The 23247-nt window shown below is 36.2% G+C and overlaps 1 pseudogene; it reads right to left on the reverse strand.

Moving 5' to 3' along the window:
• Window positions 1-344: 344 nt before the first annotated feature.
• LOC107148691 lies at window positions 345-22075 on the reverse strand (annotated as a pseudogene).
• Window positions 22076-23247: the final 1172 nt, after the last annotated feature.

Consider the following 23247-nt stretch of genomic DNA (forward strand, 5'->3'; position numbering starts at 1 on the left):
TACATATGAGGAAATAATTCCCCCTGTCTGCATAGAGAAGTTAAAACAAGGTCCATGCTGATGGGTCATGAAAATCTTCAATCTCTAGTAAGTGTCTGCCTTCCCCTCAACAATTCATGATTCTATCCTCAGCCCTCCCTCCCTCCACTCATTTACATATTTTATTTGGAAATGTGTATAGCAGTACAGCGAAACTAAATTTTATAAACAATGGATGCCATTAGCTTAGACATCATTAGTTTACTATAAAAGAGACATGGAAATTATTTACCTAATAATGAAAGATTTCAAAACTTCGGGGGAATGGGCAGCTTCATATGATGCCATTTCAATAGTGATTTATTTCAGTCTACATGCTTTCCAAGAATGTCATCATCTCTAAATAAGAAATAATCCTTGTTATCTAGAGCTACTTTGGTGTCTCTGTGTTCAGAGCGAATTTTACATGCAACTTTTACACTAACTGGTTGAATCTCTCCAGCATTTCCTTTTGAGAATCATCCCATAGTTTGTATTGTCATATAATAACACTTTCCTTGGGATTCTTGTGGAAGCATAATGCCTCCTTTGATTACAGTTAAGGCTGCACTTCTTGCAACCCACACTTGATCAAACAGGAGAAACTTTATAAACGCCTCCTCTCCCACAACTCCCACCCTCAAAGCTTTGACTCTGCACTCAGGCCAGGAGACAAGTTCATGATCTTTTATCACCTCAGCTTGACACTAGTTAGAGCTAATGTCAATGAAACACAGCAGTTAGATTTTTTGCATCCTAAGCATGGGCTGTTACAGGTAGAGAAAATCAACTTTAGTGTGCAGTGTGTTATTTTATAACACAATAACAGTTTATTCATAAAACCATCCAAGGCGATTTCCAATGAGGCAATTGGATGGTGGCTTCCGTGTCATTCAGGAGCCCAGACTGATACAAGTTTTAGTCTCTTCAATCTGTGCTTCCAAAATTTCCCAGGGCATTATACTTTCCAGAGATATGAGTGGCACATATCACCCCCACCAACACTTAATTGGATGAACCCAGCCACGTGAGCATACCTCTTTCTGGGATCAAGATAGGAGATTGATTCTCTCATGATTTTCATGGTCAAACAATGTTAAGAAATAAAAATGCTTAGTTTCTCAAGCTTCCTGCTACAGAACACTTAGCCTTTAATCTGATAATAAATCTTGTAATTTTTTTTCAATGGGATATATAAATTTGCAGCATTACTCAAACTGATTTATCCATGGTACTCATTTTAGTCCATGGCACCATGATATAGAGAAGATCAACTTTAGTGTGCATTGTGATCACCTGCTTATTAAAATAGAAATCACTGAGTCCTATCTCTGGAGTTTTTAACTTAGTGGATCCAAGCCAAAGCCTGAGAATTTGCATTTTGGATAATTTCAGATAATGCTAATGCTATTGGTCCCAGAGCCACACTTTGAGACATGTGGTTTTATGAGATTATTTGAAAGATAAATCCAAAGTGATGGGAGTGAATACAGCTGCCTATTGGCTGCGAGTACTAAGTTGCCACTGCTACCATAGCCTCTGTTGCTTTCCAAAGCCCAGCCTTCTTACCTGGGAGAAACCACAAATCTAGTGTATGTGTTATAGAATTTCACTCATTTAAAAGAAGCATTTGATACTGAGTCAATTCTGTATCTAGAGAGACTGAGAATGAAATGCAAGTCAAGCTATCTGGAATTGATAGCTTTTTCTTAGCATAGTGAAAAAATCCTCCAACACTATTTATTCTTCTTTCTATCCTATAACATTTACTAAGCATGCCTTAATAAATAAGAAAAAGTGGCTTCATTCTCAAAGATCTCAGTCTTCTTCAGAAGCAAATGGAGAGATGTGTCTTGGGATAGACAAAAGACCAGTATTCCAGCATAGCCCCAAGGGTGTTGTATCAGAGGAAGCTTCCTCTAGCAGGCAAAGTGCTCATGTCTTAGCATATACCATTCTACTTGCATCCCGTACTGAAGCTTTCCTTCAAAACTCAAAGGATAAATGTTTAATTTTGAGACAGATGATTTTGCATGGATTTTATCTTATTAATATTTCCCCCTTGGATTTTTAACTTTTTAAATGTAAATAATTAAGATTTATTTAATTATTTTCCCGTTAGATTCTTTTGACTTTTCTGTCTCCAATTTTTTTTTTTTTTTTAAAGAGAGAGTGAGAGAGATAGAGGTAGAGAGAGAGAGAATTTTTTAATATTTATTTTTTAGTATTTGGTGGACACAACATCTTTGTTTGTATGTGGTGCTGAGGATCGAACCCGGGCCGCACGCATGCCAGGCGAGCGCGCTACCGCTTGAGCCACATCCCAGCCCTCTGTCTCCAATTTTCAAAGCCTAAATTTGTCACTTTTTGACAGTTAACTAAATACGTCATTTAGCCACCAAAGAACTTTACACATCCTCCACCTAAAATTCTCTTCATTCTGCCTCACGTCAGGCCTTCTGAAAGCAGGTATTGTAGCCTTCCAGCCTTGTTCTTTATAGTAGGTGCTCAGCACATGTCATGGAATCTAATTATTGTCTATAACCTGGATGAAAACTTAAGATGCAATAAATACTAATGAGATGACCTTAATGAGTATAAAGCTACATGAAATATATCAGAAGCCCAAATTTTCCTACATGATTTCATAAAGTGGATATCCACAAATACATGAGGATGCCTCTAGAGTTGAATAATTTGGAAGGAAATTGCATGATAAAACATTACTGTCATATACTCTGAACCTGACAGCACATGAACACTGAACCCAAACCCAAACATGACTCAGAATTCACTTAACAAATGGAAGTTGGGTGGTACCCATGGCTAAAATAATGTGCACACACTTGTCCTATAAGTCACATTCTGACATCAAGTTATCAAATGGAAGATGAGAGCTTTATTCTCACTTTCCAATTCTAGAATGTTCTATATAGAAAATAATCTTGAATTCAAAACCATGTGGAGAAAAAAGTAATATTATTACTTATAATTTATATCTGTATAGTTGTTAGATAACTTTTTAGCTCTATTTGAAACTCAAGAATCTACTGAAATATTGAGTTATTCTGGAAAAGATTCTAGTTCTTTAATTTAAAAATGCTTCTTCTACAAATGAAGGTTTTGGGTTCTTCATCAGAGTGCTAGCTGCCAAGAGACCAAAGAACACAAAGACCAAATCAGCAACTGATAGTCCCATTTGGGAAGAATGTTTTTCTTTAGAAAATGATTTTATAAATTCAGTGGTGGAGAAAGGAAGACAAAGTCCATAAAGTTGACACTAATCTGCCCTTCTGGGAGTTGCAGATTATAAGAATGAAGTTTAAGTCTGGTTTTCCAATTATCTGTTAATAGTTAAGCAAAGTAAGAAGTGGGCAATGACAGAAGGAAGTCTGCATCACTGGGGAAGACATGTGGGAGTCCTTTGATGCTATATTGACATCATTCACAGAATTAATTGATCCTTCGAATTTTAGAATAAATCTCTGATTTCCTTTACAGACAGCTACTCTTTGAACATTCAGCTTTTGATCGGCCACTGGGCCTTAATAAAGAGACTGAATATTTAAACAATTATTACTGAGATACCATGAGATCTGAGCTTCCCACCTTGATTGGGTATTATATGATCTCCACAAACCATGAAATTGAGTATGTACAGTAGTACTTTATCATCACATGGAAGTAGAGAATAAGATATAAGTCCAGAGAAGGCGCTGAAGGCACAAGTCAGTTATAAGAAGATGTGGCCCAAATGCCCATAGTCCCCTCTCCTGCTACACTGCCTTCTCTCTCTAAGCCTGCACCTATAACTGCATTGGGAATTTCCTATGATCAGCTGAAAGAGAGATCAGGTTTTGCTTACAGATGGTTCTGAATGATAGACAGGTACCATCCAAAAATGGGCATCTGTGGCATTGTAGTTCCTTTCTAGAACTATAGGGAAAGAACAGTGGCAAAGGGAAATCCTCCCAGTGGACAGAACTTCAAGTAGTACACTTGATTGGTTACTTTGCTTGGCAAGATAAATGGCAAGACATGCTATTACATACTAATTCATGGGCTGTGGCCAGGGTTCTAGCTGAATGGTCAGAGAATTTCAAAGTTATTTTACTAGAAAATTGATGAGATAGTCTGAGGAAAGGTGTATGGATATAACTCTCAAATGGGCAAAAAATGTTAACATATCTGTGTCTTATGTGAATGCTCAACAAAGTGTGACCTCAATAGAGAATGATTTTAATAATCAACTAGGTAGAATGATCTGTTCTCTGTACACTCGGAAAAATGAGAAATTATATCCCATCTGATTCAAATGTATTATATATCAAAGTCATTGTACTGTCATGTACAACTAATTTTTTTAAAAAGAATGATCTGTTCTGAGGATATTAGTATGCCTCTTTCTCTAACTACTTCTGTCAGCACATAGTGGACTCATGAACAAAGTGGACATAGTGGTAGGGAAACACATTATACATGGACACATTATACATATACTTAACAACATGGACTCTAGTCATGAAGGCTGACCTGGCTGCAGTTACTTCTGAGTGTCAATCAAACAGCAACAGAGACCAACACTGAATCTCTGATATTATGCCATTCATGAGACTGATCAATGTACTATCTGGTGGCAAAGTTGATTACATTGGACTATATCCATCATGAAAGTGGCAGCATTTTTACTGGAATAGATGCTTACTCTGAGTATAGATTTACCTGCCCATTATGCAGTTTCTTCCAAAACTACCATCACAGTATTTGCTGAATGCCTTATCCATTATTGTGATATTCCAAAAAGTGTTACTTCTGGTCAAGGAACTCACTTCATAGCCAATGAAGTACAACAATGGGAACATGCTCCTGAAATTCATTGGTATTACCGTATTCTAAACCATCCTGCAGTAGCTTATTGGTAGAACAGTGTAACGACCTCTTGAAGGCACACTTATAGTATTAATTAGGTAATAATATCTTGTAGGATTGGAGCAGGGTTCTCCAGAATACCATTTAATCTCTGAGTCAGCACACAATATTGTTGTGCTATTTCTTTGATAGCCAGAATTAATTGTTTTTTTTTTTTAAGTCCAAATGTCTTTTAGTTTCATTCATTTGAGTGCTTACAAGTGTCACTCACCCTGCTGGGTGCTGTGAGGGTATAACAATGAGTGTGACTCTGTCCCTACTCTCCAGGGCACACCATCTAAGGTGATAGGTAGACAGAAGGTTAGCTAGGATGACAAGTCAGGTGGGTGAGGGTGCTTGTATAAGTCCCTAGATATTATGGGGGAATTACTGGTATCGAGAGGTTTTGTGAAATCTTTTATTTGGAGGTAGCTAGGTCTTGATTTGGACCTTACATGATTGGGAGGGTTGCAATAAAAACACATGAGAGGGTAGAGAAAGGTCCAGAAGGAAGAGTTCAAGGCAAGGCAGTGAGATGAGAAAGACTCCTTTATCGACATTGCCGTCGGTCCTTGTTTACATGAGTCCATCACCTCTTAAGAGTTTTCTGGTCTTAGTTCATACTTTATCTGGAATAGGAGCACACAGATTCTGGAATGCATCTTTAGTTAAGAAAATGACAAGAATGTAAAAGGAGGTCTCAGCTGAAGTATGAATAGAACGTCAAATGTAAATACCCTTTTAAAATCAATTATGATACTTGGTCTCCTAGGAGGTAATATTCTTTGAAGGGAAGCGGGAAGGAAGGGACATTTCTGACCTTGTCCTTGACTGTGCCCATGCCAGACATCACTAACTGAACCTGGCATGCCTTCCGCCCGCGACTGGGGCTTTCCTCAGAATGTGCTTTGGTGTTCTAGGCGAGTCCTGCCAATCAGTTAGTTGTATTACACCAGATAAATTCTATTTGCTATTTTCTGTTTAAAGTCTTAAAACTTTACTACTCTCTTAAATACTGCGTAGCATTTTTATGAAACTCAAAGACTAAAAAACAGGGAGAAATTTTATAACATCTAGTGCTGTAAGAATCTCGAAATATAACTGGAAGTTGCTCATGGAGCTCTGGGACTAGCATGAAGATATTTTCTCTTTTTACCCAATCTTCCTGTGATTTAATGGTGTAAATATTAGATTCAAAGAGAGAGAGAGAAAATATGCCAGAATTAATTGGTAGGTCCAGGAAGCAATGGGTAAAAATAGGATTGGTACCACTCACTATTATATCTAGTGGCATGTTAGAAAAATTTTTCTTCCTGTATTTACAACTTTTTGCTTTACTGGCCCAGAAGTCTTAGTTCCAAAGGAAGGAATGCTTCTACCAGGAGACACAACATTAATTTCACTGAACTAAAAGTTAAAACTGCTACCTGGTCTATTGGGATTCTTCATGCCCTTAAAACAAAAGAAAAAAAATGGAGTTGCTGTGCTAGATAAAATGATTGATCCTGACTACCAAGGAACAATTGGACAGCTACTCCACAATAGAAGTGAGAAAGAACATGTCTAGAACACAAGAGATTTCTTAGAGCATCTATTATTATTATTACCTAGATTTGTGATTGACATTGATGGAAAACCACAACAACTCAATCCAGATAAGACTTCTAATATCCCAGATCCTTCAGGAATGAAGGCCTGTGTCACCCACCAGTTGAAGAATCACAAGTAGCTGAGGTGCTTGCTGACAGCAAAGGCAACATGGAATGGGAATAGAAAAAGGTATTCGTAAATACCAGCTATCACCATGTGACCAGTTATAGAAATAAGAACTGTAAATACCATGAAAATATTTTCCTCATTTTGTTATGTTTTTGTGTATAGAAAATATCTGTTTTCTGCTTTTTTCAACCCCCTTTTTATGTAACATAAGACATATTGACTTTTATTTAATGTCTTAGCATTTAAGTGTATTAACCTAATATTGTAGTATTTTAGTTATAAAATTTCATGAAAAAAGAGTAAATGTCACCTAGGGATGTTGCCTCCTCTTCTGGGGAAAGGCTTAGAGTGGTTTTGGTTGTATAAAAAACAGTTATATCATGTTATGTAGAAGTATATCTTGTTATTATCTTTAATTGGAGATTAAGTATGGTTTAACAAGGTACCTATCAGTGCCATGTTGACAAGGGGTAGTCTTGTGATGGTTAATTTTATGTGTGAATTTGGCTGAATCACAGTACCTAGATTTTAGTCAAACATTATTCTGGATGCTTCTGTGAGTGTTTTAGTTTTTGCTTCATATTTTTTGTTAGTGCATTGTAATTGTACAAAATGGTGGAATTTGTTTTTTATATTCATACATGTGCAAAATATAATGGTATAATTTGATGAATATCATTCTCCAGTATTTCCCCTTTTCTTCCCCTATTCCCTCCCCTGTTCCCTTTCCACTACTCTACTAATCTCCCTTCAATTTTCCTGAGGTACCACCCATTCCCACATACCTTTCTTTTGCATTTTCCTCTCTAGATTCCATATTTGACAGAAAACATATGACGCCTGACTTTCTTATTTGGGATTATTTCACTTAACATAATGAGGGTGTATGTTTTAGTCAGCTTTTCCCTGTACCAAAAGACTTGACAAGAACAAGTAGAAGAGGAAAAGTTTATTTGGGGACTCACAGTTTCAGTGGTCTCAGTCCATATGGCCAGTTCCATTCCTTAAGACCTGAGGCCAGACAGCACATCATGGCAGAAAGGTGTGGGAGAGGAAAGCACCTGGAAATGTGGCACCAGGAAGCAGAGAGAGAACTCTATTCAACCAGGACAAAATATATACCTGGAAGACATGCCCCCAATGACCCACCTCTTTCAGTCATACCCTATTGGCCTACAGTCACCACCTGGTTAATCCCTATCAGAGTATTAATGTACTGACTAGGTTAAGGTTCTTATAACCCAATCATTTTACCTCTAAACATTCTTGTATTGTCTCATACAATGAGCTTTTGAGGGATACCTAATACTGAAACTATAACAGTGTGTCTGGAAGAGATTAATATTTAAATCAGTAGACTTTGAATAAGGCAGATTGTACTTCATAGTGTGAATGGGCTTCGTCAATCAGTTGAAGGACTGATGAAGACTGACCTTCCCCAAGCAAGAAGCAAATCTGTCAACACATCACCTTTAGATTTGAGCTGTGGCATTAATGCTTTTGTATTTGGATCTCCAAATTGCCAGTCCAACCAGAACACCTTGGACTTGACAGATTCTATCATCATTACCTCCCATAATATATCTTTCTATGTATATAATTCATTCAGGGTCAGTTTCTCAAGAGGACCCTGCCTAATACAGTGTGATTTTAATTTAATTTAGGTATTTCTTATTTCACATTCAATTCTACTGCTTATTCTCCCTAAGCCTTTTTACAGAAGACATTAATTTACATTTAATGCATTTTTAATGCTATCTGAATTAAAGCACAAGAAAATTTACATCAAGTTCAAGTTCTAAATAAAGAAACAAACTAAGTCAAATAATACAAGTTAATTCAGTTGCATTATTTTTTCATTATTCTATATTTGAATTGAAGAAAATTGACTTGAGAATTGTGTCAACCAGGAGAATTCTAAGGCCTCAGAAATAAGAACAAATGACTTTTATATCTTTTTTCTATCTTCATTTTCTATACAATATTTATATTATCTTCATGTCTTTCCAAGTAGAAACCTGATATATTTAATCATCTATAATTTTTTTCTGTATAACTCAATGCCTAACATCTCCCCTTATTCCAGGTCTTAGGCATAGGCATCTTCTGCTATCAGCAATTTCCAAAAGACAATGCTATTTCTGCTTTTAAAGAGAATGCTCTTCTGAATCATATACTAAACATCTTGATACATTTTTATATTGTTAGCTCACAGGGTATGAAACTAGCAAGGAAAAAAAGATATTTTTGTTCAGGCCCTACATGCTCAGAGAGCTCTAATTTTAAAAAAATACAAGAAAAAATCTAGACATATTATATTTAAACTGCTAAAAAAGTGGCAGATAAAGAGAAAATCTTGAAGACAGCTAGGAAAAAATAAAGACAAATAACATAGAGAGAAACCAATGGCAGACCTCTAAGATGAAACAATAAACATCAGAAAACAATAACACACATATTAAAAAGATAGAATGAAAAGCATCAACTCAGAATTTTATGTCCAGAGGAAAAGAAAGACTTTTTATACAAAAATTACATGTATTTATTGCCAGTTGAGATGCACTTGAAAAACTATTGAAGAGTGTTCTTATAGAAAAAAAGAAGATAATACCAGAAAGAAATACCAGATTTATGCAATAAACTATGGAGTGCTGAAAGGCATATGAGATAAATATAAAATTCTTTGTGTTTAACACTCTGTAATTTAAAACAAACAAGTACTAATATACTGAATGTTTCAAGTATGTATAAAAGTAAAATGAATACCACCAATATCACAAAGGATGGGACAGAGAAATTGGGAAGTGCCTATTTTGAGTGTTGGGCTGTGAGAAAGTTAATTTGAAATGGATAGTTAGGGTAGATGGTTTGAAGGCTTCCAGAGAAATAATACATTTATTAATGGATAAATGTAGATACCTTTCCCCACCCCTACAAATATTCTTTCAAAGAACCAGAAACCTATTAACTCATATTTGGGCTTTGTTTAAAAAAAGGAATATTTATAGGCAATGGGTAGCATAAATTAGGTTCCTTACTCATGACCCTACTCCTTGGAGGTTCTCTCTTCAGTGATCCCATTGCCCATTGTTTATCCAAATACCCTGGGAGAGCAGTAGCTCTCTTTTGCTTACCTCCAAGCCACCTTTTCTCTTGCCCTCAGACACAAGTTGAACAACATTCAAGGAGCCCTGATTAAAGGGGTGGGATCACACAGTAAATTCTCCAGTGTTCGGAATGTAGCCCCCCCACTAGGCTTGGTTTGCAGGATGTACATTTCCTACCAACCTTTAGTGAAGCTCTCTCAAAAGAATTCCTCTTCCTAAATTCTGACATCCTCATTTTCCAACAGTCTATTAAGTTTTTGGACATCTATTTGAAAATATTTGCACCATTATCTAGCTTCCTGATCACTTTTAGATTCTGATATGTGGGAGAGTTGCATGATATCGTGGTATCACATTTAAAACACTATTTTAATGTGGTATAGTTCTCAATATTTTATTACAAAAGTAACATATACTCATCGTAACAAGAGAAAAGCCAAAGATGTATGAGCAAGCACTCCCTCTTCGATAGTCTCCAGCCTGACTCCAATCCCAGTTTCTATCCCCAAGAAGTAACTAATCCTATCAGTGACCTTCCTCGAATTTCTTTTTGCTCTTTATATGTTGTGGATAATGACACACTGTTATTGTTTTCATTCTAGTTTTTAGCTTTAAAGATTGTGAAACGGATGCCTCTAAAATATTTGTTTTATGTAATCAGATATGTTCATGTTTTTCCCTATGGTTTCCCTTATGCTCTCTTGCAAAAAGAAATTTTGTGGATAATTTTGGAAAAAAAATTGTTGATAAAAAAGGAATTTACTCCACAAAAAGAAAAGAAAAAAGAAAGAAAATGAATTAACTGAAAAAGTATTGTAGGTTACTTTCTGAAATGATGTGCAATACCCCAAAATGATTATTCTTCCTACTTTAATTTGGACAGTAAAGTAACATAAAGGATATTGTTTTTGAATAGTGAAGTGGTCTAACATACTACTGAGGAACTACTATTTATGCACAGGAATACAATCATTTGTGTAGAAAACATTATCTTGCTAGAAACAGAGGAATGGATTCAAAGATGATCTTGGATGTTCTCCCATAAGTCTTTGGTAATATCACATAAAGAGAAAGCAACAAGAATCATATAACCACACTGCTCAAAAAAAGAGCTGGGTGTTAAGCAGCTGAAAACCTCTCCAGCCAGTGGTTTGTTAATGAAGATTACAGAGCATTCTGGAAAAGCTTATTCCTCCATTAGTTGTATATTCTGAGATCAGCAACAAGAAAAGAAAATTAAGAGTACAGAAACCTAAAATGTTCATGTAGGGTTATTTAAAGCCTGCTGGTCAATATATTTTAAGATGCTCAGTAGACAGGTGACAAAAAGATAGAAAAGAATGCTCATTCGTTATATATAGGCACCAGACGTTGGCTTACATAAGATCCCTGCCCTATAAATATTGAATTTCCTTTATTTTTTTAATCTTTCCTGAAATTTTTTTATTGATTTCAAAAAAGTGACAGCAGAATGCATTTACAATTCTTATTACATGTATATACCATAATTTTTCATATCTCTGTTTGTATATAAAGTATGTTGACACCCAATCCGTGTCTTCATACATGTACTTTGGATAATGATGTCCATCACATTCCACCATCCTCGCTAATCCCCTGGCACCTCCCTTTTCCTCCCACCCCTCTGCTCTATCTAGAATTTATCTATTCCTCCCATGCTCCCCCTTCCCATCCCACTATTTTAACTCTTTGAGGTACTCATGGGTGTCATTTTGAATACATTGTTTCTAAATACTATTTGCTGCTTCTTCATGTTGCTGTCTCATTAAATTTTCTGCAACTTTAGTTTCCAAAGCAAAGGCATAAACTTATAGAACCTCCAGGAAATATTTAGCAAACCTTTATTCCACTTTCCTCCATTATTAACGTGACTGCTCTTCAACCACCTTGTTACAAATACTCACCTTGTTACAAATACTTACCATCACAGATCTAACTAACTAGAATACCAATAAAAAATCAGTGGGGAGTCTGGAAAAGCTTTTTAAGATCAAAGTATATATTCTGGCCTCCAAAAATGTTTTAAGAGCTCTAAAAAACAAAGCTATGTCTAGTTAATATTTCACTACTAACATTATGGATCTCCATGTATCATAATTCTAACTCACTACTTCTTGATGGAGGTTGCACACTGAGATCATCTTGGAGCTTTATAAATAAATCACTGATGTTGGGTATCATCCCTAAAGATTCTTATTCACATCTTACAGGTATTATAAATTTAAAAAAATAATAATAAAATAAATCCATGAAGGAATTCAAAATAATTATCACTGGGGTCAAAATTTGCTAAGTCTTTTATTTGCAAAGTCAGGTAATTTTGTTTCTAAACTTAAGTTCACCTTGCTGAACTCATTTTTGCATTTGAACTTGCAAAGATATTTCTGCTTGCTCTGGTTTTAAAGAATCACTTTGCAGGATAAGTACTTCCTTTTCTGAGTAAATATTCAAAAATGTCAAAGATCAAATTTCTCTCAAAATTTTTCTTCTCTCTCAAAGTATATCCCTCTTCCTCAGCTTCCTCAAATGGCATCTGGTTTGGAAGGAGGGAGATGAAAGTGTGGTCTCCAGTCTTCCATTCTCTTTATAATTCTCCTGACTATGCTTCCTACATACCATAGTTGCATAAAGCAACAAATAGAAGGCATTTAGCTTTGCTGTTGTCCTTTTTTAGAGCCACGTACAAGTACCATAATAGCAGCTGACGAGAGACTGTCTGGATTCAATCCTTGTCTCCATCTCAGCTATTTATCAGTTCTTTGTGTTGAGTTCAAAGTACTCTCTACGAGCTATTTTGAAATATTCAATTAATTGATGTCAGTCATTGTTATCATGTAATGTGTAACATGAGAAGTTATTCCTCCTATCCAAAAGCACTCCTGTACCCATTTACCAGCCTCGACCAACCATCCCTGCCCACACACTTTCCAGGCTCTGGTAACCACTACTGTGTTCTCTACTTTTGTGAGATCAGAATTTTAGCTTCCACATATAAGTGAGGAAGTGCACTATTTGTCTTTCTGGGCCTGACTTACATAACAGAATGTTCTTTAGTTCCATCTGCAAATGACAGAATTTCATTTTTTATGGCTGGATATATCCCGTGTGTGTGTGTGTGTGTGTGTGTGTGTGTGTGTGTGTGTGTATAATTTTCTTTATCCATTTGTCTATCATTGAATCCTTAGGTTGATTCCATATTTTGGTTACTGTGAGTCATATTACAATAAACAGGCAAAGGCAGATGTCTCTTTGAAATACTGATATCAATTTCTATGGATATACATCCAATAAAGGTATTGCTGGTTCATGTGGTAAGTTCTAGTTCTAGTTTTTATGGAATTTCTGTACTGTTTTGCATGACGAATGTAATAATTTACATTTCTGTTTCTTCACATCCTATCCAGCAGTTTTGGTCTCTTTGATAATAGCCATTGTAACTAGAGTGAGATAATATCTAGTTGTTTTGATTTTAATTTCCCTGATGATTCATGATATTGACTATTTTTCATATACTTGTGAAACATGTGAACATTCTCTCTTAAGAATTACTCAGGTAATTTGGTCATTTTTAAATTAGATTGTCTTTGTGTTGATTTCCTTATATATTCTGAGTATTAATCTCTTCTCAAATAGTTTGAAAAACACTTTCCCTGGTTCTACAGGTTGCCTCTTTACTCTGTTAATTGTTTCCTTAACTTTCTTAGTTTGATATAACCCCATTTGTCATCTTTTGCTTTTGTTTCCTGTGCTTTTGGGACATGGGGGTATTATTACCCTATGTACATGTATGATTACATGATCAATGTGACTCTGCACCATGTACAGCCAGAGAAATGAGAAGTTGTGCTCCATTTGTGTACAATGTGTCAAAATGCATTCTACTGTCATGTATAATTAATTAGAACAAATTTTTAAAAATTTTTAAAAAAAATTCTGCCCACACCAACATCGTAATTCATTTCCCCTTTGTTTCCTCCCAGTACTTTCAGTTTAAAGTCTATTTAAGTCTTTTGATCCACTTCAAGTTCACTTTTCTATAAGGTGAGAGGCAGGAGGATAGTTTCTTTATTTTTATTTTTCTCTTTCTCTCTTTGTCTCCAAATAGATAATCAGTTTTACCAGCACCATTTCTTGAAGAGACTTCATTTTTTTTTCCATGTATGTTCTCATTGCCTTTGTCAAAAATTAGTTGGCTGTAAATATGTGGATTTATTTCTGGGCTCTCTATCCCATTCTATGGATCCTGGTGTCCATTTCTATGCCAGCACCATGCTGGTCTGGTTACTGTAGTTTTGTGTACTTTGAAGTCAAGTATTATAATGTCTCCAACATTGTTCTTATTTATCAGGAATTCTTTGGCTATTTCAGGTCTTTTGTAATTTTGGACACATTTAGGAATTTTTTTTCCTAATTCTTTTCAGAATATAATTGATATTTTTATAGGAATTGCATTGAATTTGTGGATTGCTTCCCAAAATACTGGCAACTTTTCCTATCTATGAAGATGGAATGTCTACATTTTTTTTGTGTGTTCTCTTCAATTTATTTCATCAATATTTTAAAATTTTTGTTATAGGAACAACTTGTTTTCTTAAATTTATTCTTAGGGTTTATGTTTTGTCTTGTGGTGTTTTAAAATTAAAAGATTTGTCTATTTTTGTTTATCTTTTCAAAAAAACTAACTCTTCATTTAATTAACTTTTGTGACTTTTTAGTTTATATTTCATTTGTTTGTATTCTGATCTTTGTTACTTCTTTATTTCTACTGAAAAAAATAATTTGGGTTTGGTTTGTTCTTACTTTTCTAGTTCAATTAGGTAGAGTAAGTAAAGCAGATTGTCCTCCCTAGTATGGGTAGTCATCCAATCATTTGAAGGCCTCAATAGAATAAGAAGACTTATCTTCCCATAAATGGAAGTGAATGCTCCTACCTGGCTGCATGATTTTGTGACATCCAACTTTTCCTGCATTCAGCCTCAAAATGAAGCCTTGACTCTTGGGTCTCAAGCCTGCTTAACTTTCAGACTGCAAACTAAACCACTGTTTCTCCTGGGTCTCCAGCTTGCTAAGTTCAGATCTTGGCATTGTCCGCATCCATAACCATGCAACCCAGTTCATTATATCTTTATAATTACACATATGTGTGTATTAAACACACACACACACACACACACACACACACATAGATCTTTTTCTGTTTCTCAGAAGAACTCAATACAATATCTATGCAACATAAGAGAAGAAATGTAACCTTAGTGTCCCCTAATCATGAATTAAAGTTTTATTTATTCATTCATTTATTGATTGATTGATTGATTGGTATCAGAGATTGAACTCACAGGCATTTAACCACTAAGCCACATCCCCAGCCCTTTTTTATTTTGAGATAAGTTCCCACTAAGGTATTTAGGGACTAACTAAATTGCTGAGGTTGACTTTGAACTTGCAGTCCTACTGGTTCAGCCTCCTGAGCTGCTGGGATTACAGGTGTGCATCACCATGCCCAGCTACATTTTAAAAATAATATCATTTTTAGATTCATTTTTCAGCATGAGATTTAACAGATGGACAAAATATAAAAGACTTGGGTGTGATTTTTGAACAGAATGCAAAATGTAACAGAAAAGCAAAATCCTAATTGATATAAGGTGGTCACAGAAAAGGTAGAAAATCAGAGAAGACGCAGGGATTCTGATATTTTCATCTCATGTAGTAGGCAGTCAAAACACTACTGTAAGACAACAGAACAAGAAACAGGGATTTAAAGTTACTATGTAAAGTTACAAATTGAGGAACTTACAATAATATAACTATCAGACCTGAGCAGTGGAAAGAAACTGGGTTAGTAAAGCCAAAGCCTCACCTTCCATGACGGGGACCCAATGGATACCTTCTGTTTCATCCTTAGTCTCATATGACAATTAGCTATTGATTAATGTGAAAACAGAGATATGATCATGTTTTCTGATTCACTGAGGAAACCACAAAAAGTTGAACACAGAAATTACCAAAAGTTTTCTTCTATAAGAGAATGATTAGGGTAGGGAAAGGGGATAGGGATGGGGAGTAGGAAGGAAGGTAGACATGGTCAAGGCACAGACATATGCACATATGGAAAAGTCACAGTAAAACCCATTAATTTGGACAATTATTATGCACTAATAAGCATAATAAAAAGTTTACCTCTGAAGTATACGTTTAGAGAAAAGGCAAAGTCAGAAGAGAATTTGTTGCTTTTCATTATATAAGGAATTCAGGATTAAGTTTTTTTTTTAATCTTTAGAACAGTGAAAAAGAGAAAGGAAATTGAAAATGAATTGAGGAAATAAAAGAGCAAATCAAGAATAAATGCTTTTTAAAAATATCAGTGTTTCCTATGGAGTGGATGACACAGAGCTTTGTATTTTAATGCTAATTTTTGTGAGAATTTCCTGCTGATTTCTAGTGATTGTTAGAAATATCAGTCTGAAATAGAAAATGGTGGTGGTGAAAGTAAACCTTGCTTACTTCAACTTCAAGATATTTTAGGAGTAAAGATGCAGGCTCTTTCTTCTCTTGAAAGAACAAAATGCATCTGCTCCATAGGATTATTGACAACCTTTCTTCCACCATATGGGTTTTATTTTTATGCAGCAGCACGAAACTACAATTCTGAGTCTAGTGTTCTACCTTTTATTTATTTTCTTCTTTTCTTTCTTTAGGGGGAAAAAACACATGCTGATTCTTAGAGATTGAATTCCTACTTGTGTTGCCTTATACTCCTTAGAGAGCATTTTTAAAAAATTTCTTTTGAGAGATGTAATGGATTTCTATTATCTAGAGCTGTATTATTAAGCAGTACAGCACAATACACACAGATGGGGTATCAGATTTTTTTTTAAAAAGAACTAACAGAAAAGATAACAGTCAATTAAACTCCGCAATGAAAATGTTACAGATTATAAATGCATTCTAATCATAGTACTACCTTGATATGTCAGGGTTAGACAATGACATTTAATAACCAATCAAGGCAAAAGAAAAGAAAAGGCAAAAGAAAAGAAAAGGCATACTCTGGCACAACAGAGTGAAAAGAGCAATTGCCAGTAAATAACAAATTTTTCAAAATAGCATTTTAATCAATCCAAGGCAAGTCCTTCAATGCAACAAAGAAAAATAAAAATCATTTGAGCCTTGACCAAGGAAAACACCAAAGAAGCATGAGAAAGAGTTGAAGGGGCTAACAATGTTATTCAGAAGATAATGCTTGTATGCTGATAAAATTGGAGGACAACCAAAAACTAAATACTAAATTGAATGCAAACCCCGAAATGCCTCAGATATTTGAATGTATTTCTGAAATATTCATCAAAAGGTGGAGTTAGATGGGCCCTGAAAGCAGCACACCTCACCATAGGTAAAAAGTGGGAGGATGAGAACAATTACAAACCCCAGCACAGATGGGGTGACTACAACTCAGTAGTGTGTAGGAAACATTGAAACCCCCTCTTTAGGGTTCTGTTCTACTCTTACACTCTCTATCACCCTAGTTGATATCACCTCAGCTCTATTCACTAGCAGGGTCTGTTCATTGTACCACTCTTACTACCTCCTCTTTTCTTGCTAAGGCTTCTAGTAGTGCTTGCTGGCCAAATCCAAAGTCCATATGTTAGTCCTCTTTCATGGTGTTTCTATTCATTTACATTTATTAGATATTCTCTCCTTGAAATGGAATGTTTTGTTTTATTTTTGTTTTGCACTTTTGGTGGTTAAACCCAGAACCTCATGCATGCTAGCCAAGTACTTGACCACTAAGCTATATCCCTAGACCTTAAAAATATATATATTTTGAGACAGGATCTTACTGCATCTCTCCATTTGGCCTTGAACTTGTGATCCTCCTGCCTCAGCTTCCCAAGTAGCTAGAATTACAGGTATGCACCACTGTGCCCACTTGAAAAACAGTTTTTTAAAGGTTTACTATGTATACCAAGCACTTTTATCAGCTCTATGGATACAAAAGAAGATGAAACAGAGAAAATTCTTTTTTATTTCATAGGATTTACATTATAATGGGGCACAGAGAAATAAGTGAGATATTTAGTATACTAAAAAATGATACCTCCTAAGAAGAACAAAATAAAACAGAGGTGGAATGAGGTGCTTAAGCAGATTGGGATTGTAATTTTAGGTAAATTGGCCAGAAAAGGTAATACTGCATACTGATTAAATACTTGAAGGAACATAGGGATAAAACAGGTGAGTTTCTGCAGGAAGATCAGTTGGGTTGATAGAAAAGTATGTGCAAAAATCCTGAGGCAGGAACACTCAGGGCACACTAGAAGACCAGCAAGTAATGGGTGTGGCTGAAGCCAAATATGCATAAGAAAGAGAACAGGGAATCCATGATTAGGAACAGATCCCATGGAACATTAGAAGAGTCTTGAATGAAGTGAGACCCATTGGGGTTTTAACAGAGAAGAAAGATAATAAGACATATTTTAAGAGGGTAAGTCTAGCTAGTCAATTAGACAAAAAGGAGTTCATGGATTTAAACAAGAAAACCAATTAAGAGGCCATGGCAATATTGTGGATGAGAAGTGTTGGGAGCTTTAGGATGGTAACAATGATGGTGATAAGGAGATACACTCTGAATGCTGTTAGAATTTACAGATTTGGGGCCTAAGCAACTGGAAGAATGGAATTGCCATTACTAAAATGAGAATGACCACACATGAAGTAGGATTAAGAAGAGAGCATGACAAAATGTCAGAAGCTTGCATTGGGACATGTTTACCATCAGATGCTTCTTAGACACTCATGTAAAGCTATACAAGAGGAAGCTGGGTCCCTGCGTCTGAAATTCAAGGGAGAAGTCTGAGCTAAAAACATGCATTTGGAATCATAGGATGCATGGAATTTCAAGTTATGAGCTGGATAATCGCAAAGGGAATGAAGACAAGTGGAGGAAAAAAAGAGCTCAGAGGACTGGGCTATAAGACACTCCAGTGTTTGAAGTTCTGCTTCTCCTTCAGTCCAGTACACTGCCAGGCCCCCAGGTTCTTTTCCAACTCTCCTCTCATCCAGCACCAAGGTTTCAGCTCCTTTGGACAAAGAACCATCAATCCTGCCTTTCATTCATCTTGCTCCTGGCTACCATATTTCCTCTACAGAATTTAATACAATTTGTGTTTATTGTTCATATCCCTTCTCATTTACTATCTGCCTGCTTCACTAATCTGCAAGTTTTATGAGCTGAGAACAGCTGGTCATTAACCCTCCATATACCAGTGACAAGCTCAAAGCCTGGCATATTGAAGGGAAATGTTTAATCAAAATAAGGAATATGAGCCATTCACTGATGACACTCCATTATGTAACTCTAATCTAATTTATTTCTTGAACTTAAGAATTTACCAAAGTTCCCCACAGATATCTTCAACTCAATACAGACTGAGTATCCCTTATCCAAAATGCCTGGGACCCGAGTGTTTTAGATTTGGAATGTTCTGGATTTGGTAATATTTGTATAGACTTTAGTAGTCGAGCATCTCTAATCCCAAAGTTCAAAATACAAATGCTCCAAAATCCAAAACTTCTTCAGCATCATGTTGGTGTGTTTTAGATTTTGCATTTCCAGATTAGGGATATTCAACTTGTGTACGCAAAAAGAACTCTTGATTTTGCTTTGTAAGCCAGCATTGCCTATTCATTTCTTATTTTAGTATCTTCAAAGATCATTGACTTGGCCTTTCAAGTCAGAAATCTGAGAATCATTCAAATTTATTTTTCCTACAGTATCTATATCTCAAGTGAAGCAGGAGACATCATAATTTCAGAACTTAAATCACACTACAGAGTTATAGTAACAAAAATGGCATGGTATTGGCACGAAAATAGATGATGACCAATGGTACAGAATAGAAGACACAGAGATAAACCCACATAAATACAATTATCCCATTCTAGAGAAAGGTACCATAAACATACAGTGAAGAAAAGATAGCTTCTTCTACACATTGTGCTGGGAAAACTGGAAATCCATATGTAGCAAAATGAAATTAAACCCCTATCTTTCACACTGCACAAAACTCTGTATTTCATTAGTCAACAAATCTTGCCAACACTTTTCCTAAATGTCCTTCAGCTTTATCCCTGCTGCCTTTGCTTTACTTCAGTGTCTCAATTTTTATTTCAGAAAGATTTATATTGGGCTGGGGATGTGGCTCAGTGGTAGAGCCTTTGCCTAGTATGTGTGAAGCCCTAGATTCAATACTCATCACCAGCTTCCTAATTACTTTTCTTGACCCTATGCTAACTCCTTTAATTTACTCCGCTCATTGTTCCTAGAATAATCCTTCCAAAAAGCAAATCCAATCACATCAGTCATCCTAATAAGCTCTCATATGGTCCCTGAATGCCTCTCACAGGTTGGAAAACTAAAGATCAAGCAGCCTATGTTTAGTTTGGTATATATATTTGTTAAGTAAATTTGAATTTGTTTATAGCACTTAAAGAAGGAATATTTGGTTCATGAACCTATATTTCTAGTTCATTTGAAAAACTAAAGGTTTTGTAACAATTGCCACAAATTGCCACAGAGCAACAACATGGAACAGAATCCACCTACTTCCTACAGACCAGGAATGTCTTGAGTACAGTTCCCACACAGCACCCTCGATCACAGATCTCAGGTAGGACTAGATGGGTGCATAAGCCTTGTTCAGATGCTTCTGCCAGGCAACATTTTGGATCCCATCCCTCCTGGCCTTACACCATATCATGACAATGTATTCATAGTTCTCTTCGCACTATGATCTCTAGTTTCCCTCCAGTTCCCCACACTCTTTCCTCTATCTGATTTGTTCTTGAGTACCTTTAAATTTCCCTCCCATCCATCCAAGATAGATCAGATCTTGATAAGCCCACAGCCTCACTTCCTCCCTTTTTTAGTAAATTAGCAGAAAGCTGGCTCAGCCGGTGTTGATTTGCTCAGAAAATGTGAATGATACTAGCTGCTAGGCTTCAGAGTCCCTCTTTCTAATAATGTCACACTCCTACCCATTGCTGTATAATCACAGCATGGCCTTTGTTCCTTTGACCCTCACAAATTTTCAGAGTGGCAGGTTTAGAACCTCTTTCAACTGGAATGCTGGCCATGACACATGCAGCCTACAATTGTCATAAGGTGTGAAACAAAGAGAGAGTAGGGGATCACATGTGCTCTGTTAATCCTTATTGTTTCCCCAATAAACCCTTTAAAAAACCTGCTCCATACAATGCTAGTTGTGTGTGTCCATGACCTCTTGTCACAAGGCCTTCAATTTCCTGCTCAAGCTGACCTTGACTTATAAACTTTTCCTGACTTCCCCAGGAAGACTCAGGTATTTGCTTCCCACGCTGCCCTGGGCACCTGACTCATTCTCTTAGAGTTAACCCTAATACTTAGAGGATCTATCAACATTTCATGTGCAAGTTTATTATTCATCTTTCTAACACCACACCAGGCACATTAATTAACTGAATAATTTCAGTGGAGTCACTCAAATAACTTTCTTGTAGTAGTTATCCATGACAGAAGGCAGTGATTCTTTCCATTTAACGTAGTAAGGTGTAAAATAAATAACATTAAGTTCATTTTTCTGTATTTCTTAGCATATTTCTTTTTATTCTTTTTTTTATTGGTTGTTCAAAACATTACAAAGCTCATGACATATCATCTTTCATACATTTGATTCAAGTGGGTTATGAACTCCCATTTTTACCCCAAATACAAGTTGCAGAATCACATCGGTTACACATCCACATTTTTACATAATGCCATATTAGTGACTGTTGTATTCTGCTACCTTTCCTATTCCCTACTATCCCCCCTCCCCTCCCTTTTTATTCTTTATGGAACAAAATTGTGGAATTGTTCTGAAAACTGACTTGAACATGGTGCTCACAGAGTGCCCATGGTGCTCAGCATAGAGAGGGTGGGAGCTCAACAAAAGAGCACTATAGCAGGAGGCAGCCTTGCTTGAAAAGTTTTGGAACTGAACAAGATTTCAGTCCTGCAGCCAATACAACAAAGCATAGCACAAACTCTGGTTAGCGAATGAGCAAATCCTAGCTCTGCCCATTATTCTTGGGCATTGTGCTTCCTCTTCTCACTCCCTGAAATCATCTCCACTAGAGGTCTGCCTGACTCCCTTTCTTCCCCAGAACTCTGTTCAGATGTCTTCTTATTGAGAAGCCTACTCTAAAGGAATCCAAGTGAAATGGCCCCCTGGCACTCTCTTTTCTCCTTGCCTTACCTTTGCTCTCCAGTTTATCACCATCTACGATTCTGCACATTAGCTCTCCTAGCTTCAGCATTAGCTCAATGGAGTAGGGACTTTGCCTTCTCTCTTTGCTTTAGCATTTCCACCAGAATGTCTAGAAGAATGAATCTTGGCACATTTCGTCTTTCTCATTTATAAAGAAATGGGGTAGAAATAATGTACTAATGTCTTTTCAATGAAATGGTATACAATTCCTTTCTCCCAGTTCTTTGCCCATTGAATAAAATAATACACTTCCTTCTTTTATATAAATATAAATTCTATTTTGCAGGACAAAATTGATAAAGTTGGCCATAATGAAAATCCCTTCTTCCACAAGCTACTCTGAGCTGCATAAGCAGTACTAAGTGGTAATATATTTGTATCTTCATAAAATTCAGAAAATTTTTAGTTCTTATGTATCTGAAAGCTCACCTGGACCAACTTATTTTACAGATATAGACTGGGGGGAAAAAGGGGGGCTAAGCAATTTAGTCAAGATCCCACACAAAGTGGCAGAACCAGGAAAAGCCCAGCTGGCAGGATCCTAATGCATCCCATTGCAGTAAACTCTGATCCCACTGTCATTTAAAAGGCAGGATTGAAATAGCTTCCCCTGACTCAGTCCATTCCTTTTTCTACTGTAGTACCCTGGTGGCTCATCTGCTTGCTAAGGGCCATGCCCAGTATACCACTCACTCAGTAGAAATAGTTTTGCTTTCAGGCAGCCAAATGTCTCCTGAAACTCAGGTGGAATTATTGGGGTAGGGAGAGCAAAACCACATTAGAGGTGATTTTAAAAGTCTAAGTTCTTCAGAAGTAATTCTCTATCCTTTGTCCTCTGTTCTGCAAATTTTCTCCTATGGTTTCATGGGACACATAACTCTTAACAAATCCAAGTCCTTGATCTGCCTAAGGCTGCCTGGACAGGAACTTCAACAATTGTAAATTTTCAGAGTATTGAGATAGCTACTCAATTTAACCAATTGTAGCAACTGCTTTAATTGAGTACTCACTCTGGTTTGAAAGATTTTCATTCTACAGATGGTATTTAACTATTCTGTCTTCTGCTGGAACTCAGCTCGAGATCACCCTAATGCACACGGGCAGTCAGAATTAATCAATGCTTCCCACTTACACCCACTTCACGTCCAAAAAAGAATAAAGTTTTCTAGCTACAATCACCTTCA

This window comes from Marmota marmota, unplaced genomic scaffold (genome assembly GCF_001458135.2).
Source record: "Marmota marmota marmota unplaced genomic scaffold, marMar, whole genome shotgun sequence".
Classification (NCBI taxonomy): Eukaryota; Metazoa; Chordata; class Mammalia; order Rodentia; family Sciuridae; genus Marmota; species Marmota marmota.